This window comes from Triticum urartu, chromosome 6 (assembly GCF_003073215.2).
Source record: "Triticum urartu cultivar G1812 chromosome 6, Tu2.1, whole genome shotgun sequence".
Lineage (NCBI taxonomy): Eukaryota > Viridiplantae > Streptophyta > Magnoliopsida > Poales > Poaceae > Triticum > Triticum urartu.
Window position 1 is genome coordinate 22,109,415 of NC_053027.1, and position 24,883 is coordinate 22,134,297.

Genomic DNA, 24,883 nt, shown 5'->3' on the forward strand with positions numbered 1-24,883 from the left:
GCTATGCTCCTTGCAAAGGTTAGTCGCCGGGCATGGTTATGTCCCACTCGTTGCGAGTCGGAAGAAGCCCTAGCCCGCGCTATGCCTCGTAGATAGCCCGGGTGAGCTTTGCCTCATAGGTAGGCCATGTGGGCCGCTATGCTGAAGTAGCAGCCATAAGTTCGGCGGCATGCACGATAGTTTGTTTCGCCTGTTCTTTTGTTCATATTTTTAAAACATATAATCTACTACCCCTATAAAAGCACGAAAGGGTAGATCCAACTCATCGTCTCAACCATCTGTCCACGTGATCGAACACTCCAAATCGTCTCAATGTTCAGAGTAATTGACATAAAACTACCACTTTTGGGTCACCGTCCCACAGAACTACCACTTACAAAATTTTGACTGAAAACTACCGCATTTTTTGTAATTCATCCCTAAAAACTACCATTTTTTGTTGATGATGGTTTTGCTCATTTTAAACACGAAACTGACAAGTGTGGCCATATTTCAGGGCCATGTGGCACTAATGCCTAACGTTTGGCACCTGGCGGTCGTTATCTGCTTGGCCCATCATGACCTGTTTCGACCAGGTCAAAGCGGTCGGTCAGCTCACTCTCCCCCTCTCATCACTCACTCTCCCGAGCTCACTCTCTTCTTCACTTCTCTTCTCACACTCTGGCAAAGGCAACACGCCGCCATCATGCCGCTGTGGCCCAATAGCAACGAGAACTCCGACGATGGCGAGTACATGAGCGAGTTCAGCAGCATGCTGATGGAGTATTTTGTAAGTCGGCTCACTCTCTCCTTTGCTATGGTTAGGGCTAGGGTTTGAAGATAATTTGGATTTCTTCCATTTAAGGTCATATCTATGAGCTGATGTGGTTGATATATCTATTTTTGCTGGTGCAGCAAACCCCTGACATTGTGATAGAACCAAGTTACTATGGGCATGTGGTTGAATCTGAAGTGCATCCTGCACAGGCAGAGGCCAGGCAAGTTTGTGGCTTTTGAAGGCACTGGCACAGGCATGAGATTCATAGGATGTGCTACTGGGGTAAGTAGATTTACTGTTTTATGAGTTGTTTGATGGATTTGGGGTACATAGTGGATACAGAACACTGTAGTTGTGTTGTTGTTTCATGGACTGGACACTAGACTAAATAGCTGGTTTGGTGTTGATGTCTATAGATTTATGTAGTGTTTGTCAGCACCTGAATTGCTTGTAACTGAATTTGTTTTCTTACTGAATTTTGTTTGTAACTGGATTTGTTTACAACTAAATTTGTTTATAACTTAATTTTCGGGATGGTGTGAACTGTGGTGTTCTTGATGTTGGGGAACGTAGTGATTTCAAAAATTTTCCTACGCACATGCAAGATCATGGTGATGCATAGCAACGAGAGGGGAGAGTGTTGTCTACGTACCAACGCAGACCGACTACGGAAGCGATCACACAACGTAGAGGAAGTAGTCGTACGTCTTCTTCCCGATCCGACCGATCCAAGCACCGTTACTCCGGCACCTCCGAGTTCTTAGCACACGTTCAGCTCGATGACGATCCTCGGGCTCCGATCCAGCAAAGCGTCGAGGAAGAGTTCCGTCAGCACAACAGCGTGGTGACGATCTTGATGTACTACCGACGCAGGGCTTCGCCTAAGCACTACAACGGTATGATCGAGGTGGAATTTGGTGGCAGGGGGCACCGCACACGGCTAAGGAACGATCTCAAGGATCAACTTGTGTGTCTTGGGGTGTCCCCTGCCCCCGTATATAAAGGTGGAGGGGAGGCTGGCCGGCCAAGGAGGGAGGCGCAGGAGGAGTCCTACTCCTACCGGGAGTAGGACTCCCCCCCTCCAATCCTAGTCCAATAGGATTCCTTAAAGGAGAGAGAGAGAGAGGTGGCCGGCCCCTCTCCTAGTCCTAATAGGACTAGGGAGAGGGGGGGAGGCGCAGCCCTATGTGGGCTGCCTTCTCACCTTTCCACTAAGGCCCATGTTAGGCCCATTTGGCTCCCGGGGGGTTCCGGTAACCCTCCCGGTAATCCGGTAAAATCCCGATTTCACCCGGAACACTTCCGATGTCCAAACATAGGCTTCCAATATATCAATCTTTACGTCTCGACCATTTCGAGACTCCTCGTCATGTCCGTGATCACATCCGGGACTCCGAACAACCTTCGGTACATCAAAATGCATAAACTCATAATATAACTGTCATCGTAACTTAAGCGTGCGGACCCTACGGGTTCGAGAACAATGTAGACATGACCGAGACACGTCTCCGGTCAATAACCAATAGCGGGACCTGGATGCCCATATTGGCTCCTACATATTCTACGAAGATCTTTATCGGTCAGACCGCATAACAACATACGTTGTTCCCTTTGTCATCGGTATGTTATTTGCCCGAGATTCGATCGTCGGTATCCAATACCTAGTTCAATCTCGTTACCGGCAAGTCTCTTTACTCGTTCCGTAATACATCATCTCACAACTAACATTAGTTGCAATGCTTGCAAGGCTTATGTGATGTGCATTACCGAGAGGGCCCAGAGATACCTCTCCGACAATCGGAGTGACAAATCCTAATCTCGAAATACGCCAACCCAACATGTACCTTTGGAGACACCTGTAGAGCTCCTTTATAATCACCCAGTTACGTTGTGACGGTTTGGTAGTACCCAAAGTGTTCCTCCGGTAAACGGGAGTTGCATAATCTCATAGTTATAGGAACATGTATAAGTCATGAAGAAAGCAATAGCAACATACTAAACGATCGGGTGCTAAGCTAATGGAATGGGTCATGTCAATCAGATCATTCAACTAATGATGTGACCTCGTTAATCAAATAACAACTCTTTGTTCATGGTTAGGAAACATAACCATCTTTGATTAACGAGCTAGTCAAGTAGAGGCATACTAGTGACACTCTGTTGGTCTATGTATTGACACATGTATTATGTTTCCGGTTAATACAATTCTAGCATGAATAATAAACATTTATCATGATATAAGGAAATAAATAATAACTTTATTATTGCCTCTAGGGCATATTTCCTTCAGTCTCCCACTTGCACTAGAGTCAATAATCTAGATTACACAGTAATGATTCTAACACCCATGGAGCCTTGGTGCTGATCATGTTTTGCTCGTGGAAGAGGCTTAGTCAACGGGTCTGCAACATTCAGATCCGTATGTATCTTGCAAATCTCTATGTCTCCCACCTGGACTAAATCCCGGATGGAGTTGAAGCGTCTTTTGATGTGCTTGGTTCTTTTGTGAAATCTGGATTCCTTTGCCAAGGCAATTGCACCAGTATTGTCACAGAAGATTTTCATTGGACCCGATGCACTAGGTATGACACCTAGATCGGATATGAACTCCTTCATCCAGACTCCTTCGTTTGCTGCTTCCGAAGCAGCTATGTACTCCGCTTCACATGTAGATCCCGCTACGACGCTTTGTTTAGAACTGCACCAACTGACAGCTCCACCGTTTAAAGTAAACACGTATCCGGTTTGCGATTTAGAATCGTCCGGATCAGTGTCAAAGCTTGCATCAACGTAACCTCTTACGGTGAGCTCTTTGTCACCTCCATATACGAGAAACATATCCTTAGTCCTTTTCAGGTATTTCAGGATGTTCTTGACCGCTGTCCAGTGATCCACTCCTGGATTACTTTGGTACCTCCCTGCTAAACTTATAGCAAGGCACACATCAGGTCTGGTACACAGCATTGCATACATGATAGAGCCTATGGCTGAAGCATAGGGAACATTTTTCATTTTCTCTCTATCTTCTGCAGTGGTCGGGCATTGAGTCTGACTCAACTTCACACCTTGTAACACAGGCAAGAACCCTTTCTTTGCTTGATCCATTTTGAACTTCTTCAAAATCTTGTCAAGGTATGTGCTTTGTGAAAGTCCAATTAAGCGTTTTGATCTATCTCTATAGATTTTTATGCCTAATATGTAAGCAGCTTCCCCGAGGTCTTTCATCGAAAAACTTTTATTCAAGTATCCCTTTATGCTATCCAGAAATTCTATATCATTTCCAATCAGCAATATGTCATCCACATATAATATCAGAAATGCTACAGAGCTCCCACTCACTTTCTTGTAAGTACAGGCTTCTCCAAAAGTCTGTATAAAGCCAAATGCTTTGATCACACTATCAAAGCATTTATTCCAACTCCGAGATGCTTGCACCAGTCCATAAATGGATCGCTGGAGTTTGCACACTTTGTTAGCTCCCTTCGGATCGACAAAACCTTCTGGTTGCATCATATACAACTCTTCTTCCAGAAATCCATTCAGGAATGCAGTTTTGACATCCATTTGCCATATTTCATAATCATAAAACGCAGCAATTGCTAACATAATTCTGACGGACTTAAGCATCGCTACGGGTGAGAAGGTCTCATCGTAGTCAACCCCTTGAACTTGTCGAAAACCTTTTGCGACAAGTCGAGCTTTATAGACAGTAACATTACCGTCAGAGTCAGTCTTTTTCTTGAAGATCCATTTATTCTCAATTGCTTGCCGATCATCGGGCAAGTCAACCAAAGTCCATACTTTGTTCTCATACATGGATCCCATCTCAGATTTCATGGCCTCAAGCCACTTTGCGGAATCTGGGCTCACCATCGCTTCTTCATAGTTCGTAGGTTCATCATGATCTAGTAGCATGACTTCCAGAACTGGATTACCGTACCACTCTGGTGCGGATCTCACTCTGGTTGATCTACGTGGTTCAGTAGTATCTTGTCCTGAAGCTTCATGATCATCATCATTGGCTTCCTCACTAATTGGTATAGGTGTCGCAGAAACAGTTTTCTGTGATGTACTATTTTCCAATAAGGGAGCAGGTACAGTTACCTCGTCAAGTTCTACTTTCCTCCCACTCACTTCTTTCGAGAGAAACTCCTTCTCTAGAAATGATCCATTCTTAGCAACGAATGTCTTGCCTTCGGATCTGTGATAGAAGGTATACCCAACAGTTTCCTTTGGGTATCCTATGAAGACACATTTCTCCGCTTTGGGTTCGAGCTTATCAGGTTGAAGCTTTTTCACATAAGCATCGCAGCCCCAAACTTTAAGAAACAACAACTTTGGTTTCTTGCCAAACCATAGTTCATAAGGCGTCGTCTCAACAGATTTTCATGGTGCCCTATTTAACGTGAATGCGGCCGTCTCTAAAGCATAACCCCAAAACGATAGCGGTAAATCAGTAAGAGACATCATAGATCCCACCATATCTAGTAAAGTACGATTACGACGTTCGGACACACCATTACGCTGTGGTGTTCCGGGTGGTGTGAGTTGCGAAACTATTCCACAATTTTTCAAATGTATACCAAACTCGTAACTCAAATATTCTCCTCCACGATCAGATCGTAGAAACTTTATTTTCTTGTTACGATGATTTTCAACTTCACTCTGAAATTCCTTGAACTTTTCAAATGTTTCAGACTTATGTTTCATTAAGTAGATATACCCATATCTGCTTAAATCATCTGTGAAGGTGAGAAAATAACGATATCCGCCACGAGCCTCAATATTCATCGGACCACATACATCGGTATGTATGATTTCCAATAAATCTGTTGCTCTCTCCATAGTACCGGAGAACGGTGTTTTAGTCATCTTGCCTATGAGGCACGGTTCGCAAGTACCAAGTGATTCATAATCAAGTGGTTCCAAAAGCCCATCAGTATGGAGTTTCTTCATGCGCTTTACACCGATATGACCTAAACGGCAGTGCCACAAATAAGTTGCACCATCATTATCAACTCTGCATCTTTTGGTTTCTACATTATGAATATGTGTATCACTACTATCGAGATTCAATAAGAATAGACCACTTTTCAAGGGTGCATGACCATAAAAGATATTACTCATATAAATAGAACAACCATTATTCTCTGATTTAAATGAATAACCGTCTCGCATCAAACAAGATCCAGATATAATGTTCATGCTCAACACTGGCACCAAATAACAATTATTTAGGTCTAATATTAATCCCGAAGGTAGATGTAGAGGTAGCGTGCCGACCGCGATCACATCGACTTTGGAACCGTTTCCCACGCGCATCGTCACCTCGTCCTTTGCTAGCGTCCGCTTATTCCGTAGTCCCTGTTTCGAGTTGCAAATATTAGCAACAGAACCAGTATCAAATACCCAGGTGCTACTGCGAGCTCTAGTAAGGTACACATCAATAACATGTATATCACATATACCTTTGTTCACCTTGCCATCCTTCTTATCCGCCAAATACTTGGGGCAGTTCCGCTTCCAGTGACCAGTCTGCTTGCAGTAGAAGACTCAGTTTCAGGCTTAGGTCCAGACTTGGGTTTCTTCTCCTGAGCAGCAACTTGCTTGCTGTTCTTCTTGAAGTTCCCCTTCTTCTTTCCTTTGCCCTTTTTCTTGAAACCAGTGGTTTTGTTAACCATCAACACTTGATGCTCCTTCTTGATTTCTACCTCCGCAGCTTTCAGCATTGCGAAGAGCTCGGGAATAGTCTTGTTCATCCCTTGCATATTATAGTTCATCACGAAGCTCTTGTAGCTTGGTGGCAGTGATTGGAGAATTCTGTCAATGACGCAATCATCTGGAAGATTAACTCCCATCTGAATCAAGTGATTATTATACCCAGACATTTTGAGTATATGCTCACTGACAGAACTGTTCTCCTCCATCTTGCAGCTATAGAACTTATTGGAGACTTCATATCTCTCAATTCGGGTATTTGCTTGAAATATTAACTTCAACTCCTGGAACATCTCATATGCTCCATGACGTTCAAAACGTCGTTGAAGTCCCGATTCTAAGCCGTAAAGCATGGCACACTGAACTATCGAGTAGTCATCAGCTTTGCTCTGCCAGACGTTCATAACATCTGGCGTTGCTCCAGCAGCAGGCCTGGCACCCAGCGGTGCTTCCAGGACGTAATTCTTCTGTGCAGCAATGAGGATAATCCTCAGGTTACGGACCCAGTCCGTGTAATTGCTACCATCATCTTTCAACTTTGCTTTCTCAAGGAACGCATTAAAATTCAACGGAACAACAGCACGAGCCATCTATCTACAATCAACATAAACAAGCAAGATACTATCAGGTACTAAGTTCATGATAAGTTTAAGTTCAGTTAATCAAATTACTTAGGAAGTCCCACTTAGATAGACATCCCTCTAATCCTCTAAGTGATCACGTGATCCAAATCAACTAAACCATAACCGATCATCACGTGAGATGGAGTAGTTTTCAATGGTGAACATCGTCATGTTGATCATATCTACTATATGATTCACGCTCGACCTTTCGGTCTCTGTGTTCCGAGGCCATATCTGCATATGCTAGGCTCGTCAAGTTTAACCTGAGTATTCTGCGTGTGCAAAACTGGCTTGCACCCATTGTAGATGGACGTAGAGCTTATCACACCCGATCATCACGTGGTGTCTGGGCACGACGAACTTTGGCAACGGTGCATACTCAGGGAGAACACTTCTTGATAATTTAGTGAGAGATCATCTTATAATGCTACCGTCAATCAAAGCAAGATAAGATGCATAAAAGGATAAACATCACATGCAATCAATATAAGTGATATGATATGGCCATCATCATCTTGTGCTTGTGATCTCCATCTCCGAAGCACCGTCATGATCACCATCGTCACCGGCGCGCCACCTTGATCTCCATCGTAGCATCGTTGTCGTCTCGCCAATCTTATGCTTCCACGACTATCACTACCGCTTAGTAATAAAGTAAAGCATTACATCACGATTGCATTGCATACAATAAAGCGACAACCATATGGCTCCTGCCAGTTGCCGATAACTCGGTTACAAAACATGATCATCTCATACAATAAAATCAGCATCATGCCTTGACCATATCACATCACAACATGCCCTGCAAAAACAAGTTAGACGTCCTCTACTTTGTTGTTGCAAGTTTTACGTGGCTGCTACGGGCTTAAGTAAGAACTCATCTCACCTACGCATCAAAACCACAACGATAGTTCGTCAAATAGACTCCGTTTTAACCTTCTCAAGGACCGGGCGTAGTCACACTTGGTTCAACTAAAGTTGGGGAGACAGTCTTCCGCAAGCCATCTATGTGCAAAGCACGTCGAGGGAACCGGTCTCGCGTAAGAGTACGCGTAAGGTTGGTCCGGATCGTCTCACCCAACAATACCGCCGAACCAAAGTATGACATGCTGGTAGGCAGTATGACTTGTATCGCCCACAACTCACTTGTGTTCTACTCGTGCAAATAACATCAAACCATAAAACCTGGCTCGGATGCCACTGTTGGGGAACGTAGTAATTTCGAAAATTTTCCTACGCACATGCAAGATCATGGTGATGCATAGCAACGAGAGGGGAGAGTGTTGTCTACGTACCAACGCAGACCGACTGCGGAAGCGATCACACAACATAGAGGAAGTAGTCGTACGTCTTCTTCCCGATCCGACCGATCCAAGCACCGTTACTCCGGCACCTCCGAGTTCTTAGCACACGTTCAGCTCGATGACGATCCTCGGGCTCCGATCCAGCAAAGCGTCGAGGAAGAGTTCCGTCAGCACAACAGCGTGGTGACGATCTTGATGTACTACCAACGCAGGGCTTCGCCTAAGCACTACAACGGTATGATCGAGGTGGAATTTGGTGGCAGGGGGCACCGCACACGGCTAAGGAACGATCTCAAGGATCAACTTGTGTGTCTTGGGGTGTCCCCTGCCCCCGTATATAAAGGTTGGAGGGAGGGGGGCTGGCCGGCCAAAGAGAGGGAGGCGCAGGAGGAGTCCTACTCCTACCGGGAGTAGGACTCCCCCCTCCAATCCTAGTCCAACTAGGAATCCTTTAAAGGAGAGAGAGAGAGAGGTGGCCGGCCCCTCTCCTAGTCCTAATAGGACTAGGGAGAGGGGGGGGAGGCGCAGCCCTATGTGGGCTGCCCTCTCACCTTTCCACTAAGGCCCATGTTGGCCCATTTGGCTCCCGGGGGGTTCCGGTAACCCTCCCGGTAATCCGGTAAAATCCCGATTTCACCAGGAACACTTCCGATGTCCAAACATAGGCTTCCAATATATCAATCTTTACGTCTCGACCATTTCGAGACTCCTCGTCATGTCCGTGATCTCATCCGGGACTCCGAACAACCTTCGGTACATCAAAATGCATAAAATCATAATAACTGTCATCGTAACGTTAAGCGTGCGGACCCTACGGTTCGAGAACAGTGTAGACATGACCGAGACACGTCTCCGGTCAATAACCAATAGCGGGACCTGGATGCCCATATTGGCTCCTACATATTCTACGAAGATCTTTATCGGTCAGACCGCATAACAACATACGTTGTTCCCTTTGTCATCGGTATGTTACTTGCCCGAGATTCGATCGTCGGTATCCAATACCTAGTTCAATCTCGTTACCGGCAAGTCTCTTTACTCGTTCCGTAATACATTTCCAACTAACTATTAGTTACAGTGCTTGCAAGGCTTATGTGATGTGCATTACCGAGAGGGCCCAGAGATACCTCTCCGACAATCGGAGTGACAAATCCTAATCTCGAAATACGCCAACCCAACATCTACCATTGGAGACACCTGTAGTACTCCTTTATAATCACCCAGTTACGTTGTGACGGTTTGGTAGTACCCAAAGTGTTCCTCCGGTAAACGGGAGTTGCATAATCGCATAGTTATAGGAACATGTATAAGTCATGAAGAAAGCAATAGCAACATACTAAACGATCGGGTGCTAAGCTAATGGAATGGGTCATGTCAATCAGATCATTCAACTAATGATGTGACCTCGTTAATCAAATAACAACTCTTTGTTCATGGTTAGGAAACATAACCATCTTTGATTAACGAGCTAGTCAAGTAGAGGCATACTAGTGACACTCTGTTGGTCTATGTATTCACACATGTATTATGTTTCCGGTTAATACAATTCTAGCATGAATAATAAACATTTATCATGATATAAGGAAATAAATAATAACTTTATTATTGCCTCTAGGGCATATTTCCTTCACTTGAGAGGGTTGATGCCCCTTGACCCGTCATTCTGCAAAGGTGCTTAACCAAGATTTGGGATATGTACCATGAGCAGAACCTTGGTAGAGTCCAAGACAATGAAGCTCATGGGAGAGAGGTTGCAAAACTGAAGAAGGAGATGGGTTCTCCAGGCAATCAGTAAGCCAGCTTGTGGATGATATTTCCAAGTTGTTTGATTATCAAGATGGACAAAAATCTCACGACATGGATTACACAAACCAGGCAATCAACGAACTGAAGGAGAAGAAGAAGCAACTTGAGGAGCGGGCAAAGATTGAGCTTCAAATGGAGAAGCTTAAGCTCAAAAAAGAACAGAGGTGCATCATGTAGGATCAAGTTGATATAATTCATAACACCATGAAGGCCATGAAGGAGATAGAGGTGGATAAATTTATCCTTAAAGAAGAGAAAAGGAAGCTGGAGCAAGTCATTGTTGAGCTTTTGAAGGCTGGTCATGGGTGCAATGAAAAGTTGGACAAGATCAAGGACGTTGTCATGGAGGAGTGAAGTGGCAGTTGTGGTTGGTAAGTATATATGAGGCCTATATATATAATTGGCCTAGGATTGCAATCTGATGTAGATATGCATCTTACTATTAATATTATCTATGAACTGCCTATGGTTTCAGATCATTTTGGTTGGGTTGTGGGGTGTTGTAATGCCCCTGATCTGTAACGCTATAAGATTATGCTAGGTGCAATGGCCCTAATGCTAGGTTAAGAACCATATTATCTAAGTATGATGTAGTTTATCTATGTCTGTGTTATCCTAAATGGCTGCATACCCTACTTGCAAATTATTGATGACAGCTAGTTCTGAGTATCTTATAAAATCATGCATGAACTATAAACAACATCCAATATAAGTATTACATACCATTTAGATAACAAAGATAGTATGGGAATGTTTTCAAGTCACTGGAACTGAAACTTAGTAACATTGAACAACACATGACACACTGGTGATAATCTGATGAAACTGAAGATAACTGACACTGTAGATAATTGACGAAACTGAATCTAAAACTTTATGTTCAGATTCAGAATCACTTAGGCGCATGCCCTGCTAAGCGACCTAGGCGTCATACCTCTTGCTTCACTTAGTTAGGATTTGGCGCCTCCCACACCTCCTCTTTGTCTTCGTGTTCATCGATGACGGTGATGGGAGGAGGATGGCGGCGAGCATGCAGTGCTAACAAGGCTATGATCTGTAATTCGTCGTTGTCTTGCTGCACCTCTTGTGCCGGAGCTTGTGCCGGAGGGAGATAGCAGTGGGCTGCCCACCGCTGCCTCTGCCCGGCATCGGGGGAGTCCGCCTCCTTCATTGCCCATAGCAGCATGTCGATGGGCAGGCTCCCCTTACCTGGGTTTCCATAGCACTGGTCCATGCACTGCTTCTCCTCACTGGTTGCCTTCTTCCTCACTTCCTCTGTTGCATCTATGAGCCCTTGCGCGCTAGTGTACCTCATGGGCAACCTTCATGTAGTTAAGGAAGAGGTCTTGGTCGCTGCGCAGTGAACCAAGAAGCATGGCAACCCAACCCTTGCAACCCAACCCATGGGTCCGGTGTAGAGGAAGAACCAGCCATGGTTGGAGCTAGGAGGAGAGTGGTACGTCTCCAACGTATCTATAATTTATGAAGTATTCATGCCATGTTTAAAACAATTTTATATGGTTTTAGTATGATTTGAATGGAACCAACTCGGACTGACGTTGTTTTTAGCAGAACTACCGAGGTGGTGTTTTTTGTGCAGAAATAAAAAGTTCTCGGAATGGGCTGAAATTTACAGTGGTTTATTGTAGACCAAAAGTGACCCATGAAGCTTCGAGGAAGGACCAAAAGCCTCACGGGGAAGTGACAATCTTGGGGGGGGGGCACCCTCCCCCAGGGTGTGCCGGGCAGGCTTGTCGCTCCCTCATGGGCCCCCTTGACATGAAACCAACGCCAAAAATTCCTATAAATACCAAAAACCCAAGAAAGAAACCTAGAACTTCCGCTCTGCCGCCGCAAGCCGCTGTACCGAGGCGATCTCATTTGGAGGCCTTCTCTGGCACCCTTCCGGAGGGGGAAATCATCACCGGAGGCCATCTTCATCATCCCGGATGTCTCCATGATGAGGAGGGAGTAGTGTAAGTGCATCTAGTGCCCCTTAGTGATTCTGGTATATTGAAGACTTATAGGTTAAGGGACTAATGTGTTTGTGAGTGTACACAGGTCTATAAGTCTATGAGGCGTTTGATATTTATATAGAAAGTCGACCCCTAAAAATGAATGTCTTCAACTGAAGACTGTGGCTTTCTGAAGACTTTGAAAGTGAAGAAATTGGTGTGACTGTGAAGACTATATTCACGCGAGGAATATGAAGCGTGAAGACTTTTGTTTTCGTACTTTCGTTTTCTCTTTATTGGGTCATAGGAAACACCGTACTGTTAAACGGGGTCGAGGAAAAACTAAGGAAAAGTTTCCAAGTGATGCTCATCTCAAAATCCTACACCTACCAATCCCTTCGAGTGAAGCCATTGGAAATATCATACAGTTCAGTCAATTTCTTTGTGACAGAGACGAAGTTCTTCTGGTCTCTGAGGAATTTGTTCTGACTGAGGAGTTAGGAATTCGCCAGTGCGGATTGACTACAAGTGAGGAACATCATAGCCCTGAGGAATTTGAACCTCAAATTTCCGACCGTTGCTTTGCTATGTGCCAGCTGTCCCAAAATATCTTATCCACCTAACGGTCATATCATCGAAGGGCATTTATGTATTATCATGTCGGGCTGCTCCCTAAGCTATAAATAGCCGCCCCCTACAACCACTAGATGGTTGGCTGCTCCGAGAGAAACTGACACTTGTCATTGAGAGCGTCCCATCCTCCGAGGACTTTGAGCCAAAATCATCAAGTGAGGACAAACCCAAACCCAAACACCTACAAATCCAAAGTGATTGAGCATCACTGAAGAGATTGTTCCTGTGTGGATCCGACGCTTGTTACCTTTGAAGACTGTGCATCTTCCAGACGGTTAGGCGTCATGGTCTAGAGCATCCAAGAGGAAATTGTGGATCACCGAGTGACCGAGTTTGTGAAGATTTGGAAGTCACCTGAAGACTTACCACGAGTGATTGGGCGAGGTCTGTGTGACCTTAGCTCAAGGAGAATACGGTGAGGACTATGTGTCCGGGGCTGTGTGTCTTCAGGTTTAAATACCTAGCCGCTCCAACCAGACATACAATTGTCACAGCAGTTGGAACTGGTCTACCAAATCACTGTCTACACCGAGCTAATTGGTTCTATTTCCTCAACCCTTTCATTTCCTCATGACTGTGTTGCGTACTTGATCGTTACTGTTTGAAGACTTTAATTGAAGACTTTCTCAATTTCCTCAGTTCAATTTCTTCAGTCAGTTTGTCTTCAGCCTGATTATCCTGTGTTTACACTTTCTGTACTCTGTGCTTGTTTTCATTTCATCATGATGATTGTGCTTCTGTTCTGTTATGCTTGCATCTGAGTACTTATTCCACTGCTAGTCGTTTGTGACTTAGGAATTTCCTCACATTGAAATTCCTCAGTGACGAATTTGTAAAAATCGCCTATTCACCCCCTCTAGTCGACTTAACACACTTTCAATTGGTATCAGAGCAAGGTACTCCCTTGTTCTGTGTGATTTTGGTTTAACCGCCTGGAGTTTTAGTTATGTCGACCGCAGGTATGATCAAGGTCTCGGCTCGGTGTCCTACCTTCAGTGGGACGGACTACCCCTACTGGAAGAATAAGATGCAAATGCATCTTGAGGCAATTGACAACGATCTTTGGTACATTGTGGAAAATGGTGTTCCCTCCATCATTCCTTCCGTGAACGCTGCTGATGTGAAGAGATTCAAGCAACTCGACTCTCAAGCAAAGAACATCATATGTGGCCATTGAGCAAAGGGCAGCATGGTAGAGTGAGTGCTTTGGAGACAGCTAAGCTTATCTGGGATAGGCTGTCCAAGGTCAATGAAGGAGTCTCAACACAGCGTGACTCACGAGTTGACGTCCTTCGCAATCTCTTCAACTGCTTCAAAAGACTCAACAATGAAAATGTTCAGCAAACCTTCGATCGCCTCACTGACATCTCAAATGAGCTTCAAGCACTCGGTGCCACTGACATCACTGACCATGAAGTGGTGAAGAAATTGCTGAGATCACTTGATTCCTCATTTGACAGCCTCGCACTGATGATACAAGAGCGTGGATACTACAAGTCACTTGATCCCGCTGATATCCTCAAGAGGCTAAACACTCATGAGTCCCAACCTGCTGAGAGAGATCTCTATGGACCGAGCTGTGGCAGATCACGCGCTCTGAAGGCCAAGGTAGTATCTGAATCTGAAGGTGAGGATTCTGTTAGCAGCCTTGGTGATCCTGAAGAACTGAGCCAGGAGCTAGCAATGCTTGTAAAGAAATTCCAGAAGTTCTCAAGGCATGGTCGCTTTGGAAAATCCTCAAGAAGTGATGATGTAAGATCAGATTCCTCATCCCGTGACTACAAGAAGAGTGCCACAAATGCAAGAAACATGGTCAGTACATTCAAGATTGCCTCTGTGGGAAAAGGAATCAAAGAAGAAGAAATATAAGGATTACATTTCTGATGACTCAAAGAAGAAGAAGAAATCTTCAAAGTCCTCATCATCAAAATCCTCAAAGTCTTCATCTCACAAGAAGAGCAGTTCCAAAAAGTCTCGGGCATTCATTGGCAAGGAAATGGACTCTGAAGCTGAATCTGAGGAAAATGAGGAAGAGGAGGCATCTGAGGAGTCAGAATCTGGTGTGGCGAGCCTAGCCCTCGCTACAGCGTTCGTCAGCAAGTCCATCTTCAACTCTGAGGAGAATGACCTCCCCAACAAGGCTGACGATGACGATGATGACTACGCTCCCACCTACTGCTTCATGGCAAAGGGTGCCAAGGTACTCAAATATCCCTCCTCTGAATCAAGTGAGGACGAATCTGATGAAAACCTCAAGCCTAGCTACTCTAAACTTGCTAAGATTGCTGTAAACAACAAAATGCTTTTGAAAAGGTTCAAAATATGCTAGACAAGAGCGATGATATGTTGGGTGAAGAAATGGATCGCACTAAAACTTTGACTGAAAATCTTTAGAGACTTCATTCCAAGTTTGATAACCTTCAGAGTCATCATAACACTCTATTATCTGATCATGAGAAGCTTTCTTATGAATTTCTTCAAAGAAAGCAAGATCTTGAGAAGCTAAGTGAGAGTTATGAAGATCTTTAGAAGGAACGTGATTCATTGCTTTCTCAGCAGATCAGCATTGCTCAGGAAGAATTTATTCCTCCATGTTTGAAGTGCATTGAACGTGAATCTGCTAATTCTTCACCTGAAAGTTCAAATGCTTCTATTGCTACAAATTCTTCATCTGGCTCTACTATCACTAATTCCTCATCTGAGGATGTAGCTAGTATCACTGACAATGCATGGCTGAAAGAATTGTATATGAGAGGCATGTACAAAAGCCTCAAAGGGCATCAGGCTCTTTGTGATGTGCTTAAAAAGCAAATCCTCAACAGGAACCCTAGGAGAGAGGGTATTGCCTTTGAGAGGAAACTCAATGCTGATGGGACATACTGGAAGCCTGAGCAGTATCCCAAAACCTCATGGGTTGCTGCAAAGGGACCTCCAGTAGATTCATCCACTTTATCTGGCTTTACATGTGAATCTTCATATTCTTCTGACGAGTCATTTGACTCCAACTATAAGTTGTTCAAAAATCAACCATGTTGGCACTAACTGTAGGAACAGCCCCCCTATGAAGAAAATCTGGGTTCCCAAAAGGTGCCTTGAAAGTCTTCAGGTGAATGTCATCATGACACCACCTGTGAAGAATAGGAAACCCAGATCAAATTCTTCATATGGACCAAAGTCTTCATATGGATCCAAGTCCTCATACAGACCGAATTCCTCACGTGGATCAAATTCCTCAAATGGATCAAAGTTTTCATATGAACATCATCGTGCTAACACTTCTGTTTCACAGGGAAGATCTAACGGTTATGAATATGTGCATTATTCATCCAATCATTATGTTCATAAGTCCTCGAATAATTTCTCTGCTTATTCATATGCTTACCCTAACTTATCTTATGTGAAACGAAGTGGACTGGCTTCTATGCCACCTTTCTCTTATGGTGCTCGCAGAGTGATGAACTCTTTGCCACCCCTCCAGATGTGGGTGCTGAAGAAAAAGAACTAATCTCTTATGCAGGGTCTCCAGACGAACTTAAACGTCTGAAGAATTTGCTGGAGACCTGAAATATGCTTGAAAGGACGCAAGCTAATCATGAAGAAATGAATTTTCATTTCTCATGTCCTCATACTGTTATATCTGTTCTATTGCTTGATGAAATTGATCTGATGAATTTGATGTCATATTCTTCATTGATGAAGTATATGAGTTCGTAAGTTGCACTAATTCATCTGCAGGATGATGAACCCAAAGCCACTAAGTGGGTCCTCGATAGTGGATGTACAAATCACATGACTGGTGACAAGAACTTATTGATGGATGCTCCCTTATCTCCATCGCATCTGAAGCATATCACCTATGCTCACAAAGGCAAAAGCAAGGTATTGGGTCTAGGTAAGTTTGCGATCTCAAATGATCGACACATGGACAAAGTCATGCTTGTCGAGTCCTTAGGATTCAACCTCATGTCAGTCTCAATGCTTTGTGATCTTGATATGGTTGTTATCTTTGGCAAGTATCGTTGTGTTGTGATCATGGATGCTGACCATTCCAAAGTCTTCGAAGGCTTTAGGAGAGGAGATCTGTATATTGTTGATTTCTCTACAGGACCACAACCTGCTATATGTCTACTTGCAAAAGCTTCAGAAGGCTGGCTATGGCATTGATGACTCGGTCATGCTGGCATGAGAAACTTGCACACGCTCACGAAGAAGAAGCACGTCATTGGCATTGAGAATGTCAAAGTCCTCAAGGATCACCTGTGCGGAGCCTGTGAAGCTGGAAAGATAACCAAGGCCAAGCATCCCGCAAAGACTATCATGACTACCACTCATCCATTTGAATTGCTTCACATGGATCTCTTTGGTCCTGATCATTATTATGCATTCACTATTGAAGCTTCTTTATATGGCTTTGTTATTGTTGATGATTACTCTCATTACACATGGGTGCATATCGTCACTTACAAATGTGAAGTGCAGGAAGTCTTCAAACGATTTTCCTCGAGGGCTTCAACCAACTTTGGTGTGAAGATCAAGCACATCAGAAGTGACAATGGAGCTGAGTTCAAGAATACTGGTGTTGATGACTATCTTGATGAACTTGGTATTACTCATGTGTTATCTGCTCCTTATACTCCTCAGCAGAATGGCGTCGTGGAGCGCAAGAACCGAACTCTTGTTGAGATGGCTCGCACTATGCTTGATGAATACAATACACCTCGTCACTTTTGGATTGAGGCAATTGATACTGCGTGCCACATCATCAACAGGGTATATCTTCACAAATTCTTCAAAAAGACCGCATATGAACTCCTCACTGACAAGAAACCTAATGTGAGTTATTTCAAAGTCTGTGGTGCTAAATGTTGGATTAGAGATCCTCATCACAATTCTAAATTTGCACCGAAAGCACGTGAAGATTTTATGCTTGGTTACGGAAAGGAATCGCACACCTACAGAGTCTTCAACAACATTCACCACAAGGTTGTTGAAACTGTAGATGTGCAGTTCGATGAAACTAATGGCTTGCAAAGAGAGCACCTACCTCATTTGCTAGATGAAAAGTCACCCGAGGAAACCATCAAGTTCAAGGCCACCGAGGATGTTATTCCTACTGAAGAATCTGCTGAAGAAGTCATCCCAGATCGTGAAGAGCATCATGCTGGTGCACCTGAAGAAAATGGTTCTAAAGAAAATGAGCAAATTCCTCGTCGTCAACCTTATCATCCTTGCGTCGCAAATGAAGTGCAAATTGACACCAGGTCCTCTCACACGCTCAAAAGCTTCACATTTGTCTACCTTTTGTGGGCACTTTGCTTCCGTCTCTATCACAGAGCCCACTAAGGTAGATGAAGCATTTCTGGAGCCTAAGTGGATTCAAGCTATGCAAGAGGAATTACATCAGTTTGAGCTCAACAATGTTTGGAAACTTGTCAAGCGACCAGACCCTCACAAGCACAATATCATTGGCACCGAATGGATCTACCGCAACAAGAAAGATGAAAATGGCCTTGTGGTAAGGAATAAGGCACGGCTTGTAGCTCAAGTCTACACACAGGTTGAAGGAATTGATTTCGATGAAACTTTTGCACCAGTTGCTAGACTTGAGGCTATTCGCATATTACTTGCTTATGCTAACCATCATAATATCATCTTATATCAAATGGATGTGAAAAGTGCATTCCTCAATGGTAAGCTTGAGGAAGAAGTATATGTTGCTCAACCCCCAGGTTTTGAAGATCCAAAGCATCCTGACAAAGTCTTCATACTCAATAAGGCCCTCTATGGCCTCAAGCAGGCTCCTCGGGCGTGGTATGATACTTTGAAGGAGTTCCTCATGAAGAAAGGCTTCAATCCCGGTTCACTTGACCCAACTCTTTTCACCAAAACCTATGATGATGAATTATTCGTGTGCCAAATTTATGTTGATGATATTATCTTTGGCTGTACTGACCAGTGTTCATTGTTCAGGAAATCGGTAACTGGTAGCTGCTCGGTCGGCTTGGGAGTAGTGATTAGTTGGTGAATCGGCCTATTAACTGGATTAACCGGTCGACCATTAATCGGTAGATTAAATAGGAATTACCAACATATATCTAGTTTATTATGTATTACACCATACTCTCATGCTCTTAACTATGTAATATATAAAAATATGCTATTGTTTGGTCGAACCTTAACTATTGAAGAGTGAGAGGGGGATGGGAGGGGTTACAGGGAAAAATATGCTTTGTTTGCCCACAAGCCAATGGGTCAGTAGCGATTAATCGGCCTAACAACTGATTAATCGGTCTAACTGATCAATTAATCGGCCTGGCAAGTTAACATGATGAATAGGCATTATTCGATTCGGTCACCCTATGAGTAGCGATTAACTGGCCCATTAACTGATTAATCGGACAAATTCTTGAATAGTGCCAGTGTTACAGTGATGAATTTGCCTATATGATGAGTGAAGAATATCAAATGTCTATGATGGGAGAATTGAAATTCTTCTTAGGTCTTCAAATACGTGAACAGCGCAACGACATCTTCATATCTCAGGAGAAATACCTCAAGGACGTATTGAGTAAATTCGGCATGCAAGATTGCAAAGGCGTCAAAATCCCTATGCCCACAAATGGCCATCTATGCACTGATGAAAATGGTATTGACTTCGATCAAAAGGTATATCGCTCCATGATTGGCTCTTTATTGTATCTATGTGCATCTAGGCCAAATATTATGCTTAGTGTTTGCATGTGTGCCCGATTTCAAGCTACACTGAAAGAATCACACCATAAGGCTGTGAAGCATATTCTTCGATATCTACCTCACACTCCAACACTTGGATTATGGTACCCCAAGGGCTCGGCTTTTGATCTCATTGGATATTCAGACTCTGACTATGCTGGTGATCGTGTGGACCGCAAGTCAACATTAGGCACATGCCATTTCCTCGGATGATCCTTGGTATGTTGGTCCTCGAAGAAACAGAACTACTTATCACTTTCTACTGCTGAAGCTGAGTACATTGCTGCTGGTTCGTGATGTGCTCAATTGCTATGGATGAAGCAAACCCTCAAGGACTACATCATCAACATGAAGAATGTGCCTCTCTACTGTGACAATGAGAGTGCCATCAAGATTGCTCATAACCCAGTTCAGCACTCAAAGACAAAGCACATTCAGATTCGTCATCATTTTCTTCGTGATCATATGTTGAAGGGCGACATCTCTATCGAGCATGGGAAGACTGAAGAACAACTATCCGATATCTTCACAAAGCCCTTGGATGAGAAGAGAATTAGCAAGTTGCGGTGTGAGCTAAATATCTTAGAATCTTCGAATGTCCTTTGAAAAGGACACACATCCTAACACTTATGCAAAATTGATGACTTAGATGTGCAACACACGAAGTAACATTTTTCTTCAATCAATGAAGACTAACCCTCTAAGTGTGAAGAAATTAACGAAGAATTTGATTCTCAGAGCCCTACGACAATTGTACGCGGCGTCTGAAATCATCATTATTATACGATGGGTCACGCCACCAACAAAAGTTGAAAATCTTCAATTTGAGTTTCTCTTCAGTTTTTGAAATTCCTCAGTTGTTCAATTTCTTCAACTTTGCATTGTCTTCACTTTTTCCGTTGTTGTTCTTCATTGACTATATATATATGTGTGTGTGTGTGTGTGTGTGTGTGTGAGAGAGAGAGTTTATGTCCTCTACAACATTCACTTGTTGCTATCGCTTCAAGTTGCCTTTTCTGCTAAGTGGATGTGATCGGACCCTTCCCCCTCTATGCTAAAATCAACCCAGCCTGTTCACAAATTCTTCATGTGCGTTCTGTTTGAAACCCGTTCAAAATCTTCACTGTGTCCTGGTCAGCTGAAGAATTTGCGAACGAAATGTTAAATATTCTAATATGAATTTTTGGCTTTTGCTGCTCAAACCGTTCCATATCCCATGATTGGATTTATCTATTCAGCCACCATCTCCACCGCTCTGTACGTGGGTGACACATGTCGCTAGGATGAGAATGGTCAGGGGCACGTTCGTCCAATTTCCTCGGGCGAGCGGTTTTTCACCTCGGCTATATATACCCCTCACCCTCCTCAGACTACATTTACCCCGCTCAACCTCACTCCCCTTGCTCGAGCTCTCAAGACCTAGCGCCGCCGCTACTTCCATCGTCGTCAGTGAGGAAGAGCTTCACTGCCTCGACCTCATCGCCGCCATACTCGCGTCGGCCGCGGATTTCTTCTCTCCGCCGCCGCCATAGCTGTCTTCCTCTGCCAAGTTAGAGCGTGGAAGATCTGGAATGACGAACTTCCAATCTACTACTCCAAGTTCGTCGTGTTCTTCGTCAAGGGTAATTAAAATTTACTTTTACTGCCCTTGTTGATTCTGATGATTTCTACAAAATCTTCAAAAGGTGTTTATTCTTCAATTTCTACACTCTAAACACCTTACACAAGCATCTTTTCTTGATCTGTTTCTCTAAGCTATATTTTTCTTTAAGATTCCTCAGTTGTGTGGATTTTCAATCTATACAACTCTGGAACCTAAGTCAAAAACGCTTAGTGAATTCCTCAAGACACCACTGGTCAAATTCCTCAAACTTGTTCTTTTTGCAAAAACTTCTGAGAACGCATATGACCTCTCCAAATTCTTCGCACCTATACTCTGTTCACAGGTACTCACGTCCGCTGCTGAATCACTAGGTTCTCATCAACTTAACTCATTTGCAGCGTTCCTCGTAGACAAGTTGCATACCTCTTCAGAGAACTCAATGGTTCAAAATCCTCAGCTAAAGAAAATGGCAGATGGCAAGAAACCTCAGAAGGGAGGCAAGAAAATGGAAGTTAACACAACATTTGAGATCCCTGATGACATTTATGAGGAATATTGCACTCCTGATGAAGCCAAACATGGCAAGGAGAACAAGAATCAGTGCATGGTGCGCATACAAAGGATAGAGAGGAGGTGGCCACGGGAATGGAGGGAGTACAGATATGTCACTCCAAAGTACATGAAGAAATTCGCTCTTCACCCTCCTTGCCCAAGACCTCCGCTGGCACCTGGCCAAATTGCCGATCCCACTAGCCTCAAGCGCGGTGAGGACTATCCTAATGAATGGGCTAAGAAGCAAGCTAAACTGGCCAAAATGGCCAATGAAGCAGTGGGGAAATTCAACGAAGACTCTGATGCTGCCACTGCTGAGGCCTCTATTAGCAAGCCCAAGAAGTCTATGCAAAAGAAGCCAGCTCACAAGCCCAATTCTTCACCAATGCCCTCACGGCCAATCTCATCAATGCCCTCACGGCAAATTCCTCAAGTTGCTCTAGTTCCTCCAATTGCAAAGGCCTCAGCTCCTCTGGCAAAGTCCTCAGCACATGTGCATCTTGCCTTGTGTCAAAGGACCACATGCATCTCAATTGCCTCAGGAGCCTCTGCAAGTTCTTCTGCTCCTCCACAGTCCTCAACAGGCCCCACCTTGCCGAAGACCAAGGCTAGTGTTGCACGAGGCTCTAGACCAAGTCCTCACCAGAAGCAGGTTGCCTTCCAAGTACCGTCAGATGATGATGAAGCTGATGATGAAGAACTTGCTAAAATCATCAGAGATAGACAGAAAAGGGCTGCTAGAGCCAAAGGCACAGATGTGCCTCTTCTGTTGGATCCCAAGCTGATCCTAGACTTCATTGATCTCTGGCACAAGGACCCCAACACTCATATGCCTGATTTCAAGCTCACTCCTGGCCAAAGTCACATGCTGACGGCTTTCATACCTGAAGAAAAATGGAAAATTGAGAAAGCCCGAAAGGTGAAGAAAGCTCAGTACAAGAAAGAGCGCTTTCTGAAGCAAAATGTGTTGAAGTTGTCACCTGATGAACTTTTTGCTCTCCAAACAGAAATCAAGAATCTCAGTGATGAATTTGATGCATACCATGCAGAATGGCTGGGAGACAAAGTCAGATTCGTCGGAATGACGAAGGGATTTACATCAAATGTTGCTGCTCAAATGCACATTGAAATTCCTCAGGCTAAAGCATCTGCCCAGCCTATTGAAGAGCATACCGGCACCACTGATGAAAATCAGGCTGCTAAATGAAACTGAAAGTACCAGGGCTGATGAAGCTATTCCAGCCACTGATGAAATTTTCAAGGCAACCACTAGTGTTGCGCCTGAAGATCAAGACAGGCCAGCTGAAGCATCTACCGCTGAGCCTGAAGAAACCGAACAAGCCAGGGCAACTGCATCAGTCATGCCTGAAGAAAATGAACCAATTTCCTCTGCTCCTTCTTCACCAACACCAAGTCCTACCCTTCCTTCTACATCAGAAGTGAAGAAAACCAAGGCTGCGGAGCGAGCAACTGTGAAGAAAAGGAAAGCATCTGCTTCCTCAGAGTCTGCTGCACCCAAGAAGGCAAAGACTTTGACAAGCTCTTATGACAATCCTATAAATGTTGTTCCTGTTTCAAGCATTCCAAAAAGGAAATCGTTCCCTTTGGTGAGGATTATGAGATCCCAAGCGGATCAAATGAAGATGTTCCTTCTGCTGCTTCGTCAGAGCAGTTGGATGGATAAATTGAAGTGGATGATATCCCTTCAACCCCACTGGTATCATCGTCCATGCCTCAGTTCACGACTGAAGAGGTAGGCGTTGAAGAAATGGATGAAGAAGATGAAGACATGAACATTGGGTGCACCACTCCGGTTCTGAATGATGACTATTGGGAAAGTCATCACCCCAATTCACCCATGTTCACCCCACTGCAACAGATTCCTCAGTCCCCAGTCCAAACTGAAGAAGTTCAAATGGGCTCTGATGAACCTCAAGCTTCACTTCTGACCATCCCTGAAGAAATTCCAGCCACTGATGGTTGCTGCAACTACGTCGCTATTTCCCCCAAGTGGAAGGGATGATGTAGCATAGCGATGGTAGGTATTTCCCTTAGTGATGAAACCAAGATTATCGAACCAGTAGGAGAACCAAGCAACACAATGTAAACAGCACCTGCACACAAACAACAACACCTCACATCGACCGCTATCCAGCATGCATCTAGTGTATTAAGTTCATGGAAAATGGAGTAATGCAGTAAGAACGATGACATGATGTAGACAAGATCTATTATCTATTGCGGCAGATAGGGATCCCATCCTTTTGTCCTTAGTAGCAACGATACATACGTGTCAGTTCCCTTTCTGTCACTGGGATCAAGCACCGTAAGATCGAACCCACTACCCGGCACCTCTTCCTATTGGAAGATAAATAGATCAAGTTGGTCAAACAAAACCAAAATATCAGAGAAGAAATATGAGGCTATAAGAGATCATGCATATAAGATATCAAAGAAACTCAAATAACTTTCATGGATATAAAAGGATATAACTGATCATAAACTCGAAGTTCATCAGATCCCAATGAACACACAACAAAAAGAGTTACATCATATGGATCTCCAAGAGACCATTGTATTGAGAATCAAAAGAGAGAGAGGAAGCCATCTAGCTACTAACTACGGACCTGAAGGTCTACAAAGAACTACTCACGCATCATCGGAGAGGCACCAATGGAAGTGGTGAACCCCTTCGTGATGGTGTCTAGATTAGATCTGGTGGTTCTAGACTCTGCGGCGGCTGGATGAATATTCCATCGACGCTTCTAGGGTTCTGGTATTTTTGGGGTATTTATAGAGCAAAGAGGCAGTCCGGAGCACCCGAGGTGGGCACAACCCACCAGGGCCTCCTGGCGCGCCCTGGTGGGTTGTCCTCTCCTCGGGACTCCCCCCAGGTGCAACCAGGGCCCAACTTCTTCCTTCTGGCCCATTAAAGTTCTCTGTAAAGTTTTGGGGCATTTGGACTCCGTTTGATATTGGTTTCCTGTGATGTAAAAAACATGGGAAAAACAGCAACTGGCACTTGGCACTATGTCAATAGGTTAGTACCAAAAAATGGTATAAAAAGATTATAAAACATCCAAGATTGATAATAAAATAGCATGGAACAATCAAAAATTATAGATACGTTGGAGACGTATCAACATCCCCAAGCTTAACTCCTGCTCATCCTCGAGTAGGTAAGTGATAAAAATAGAATT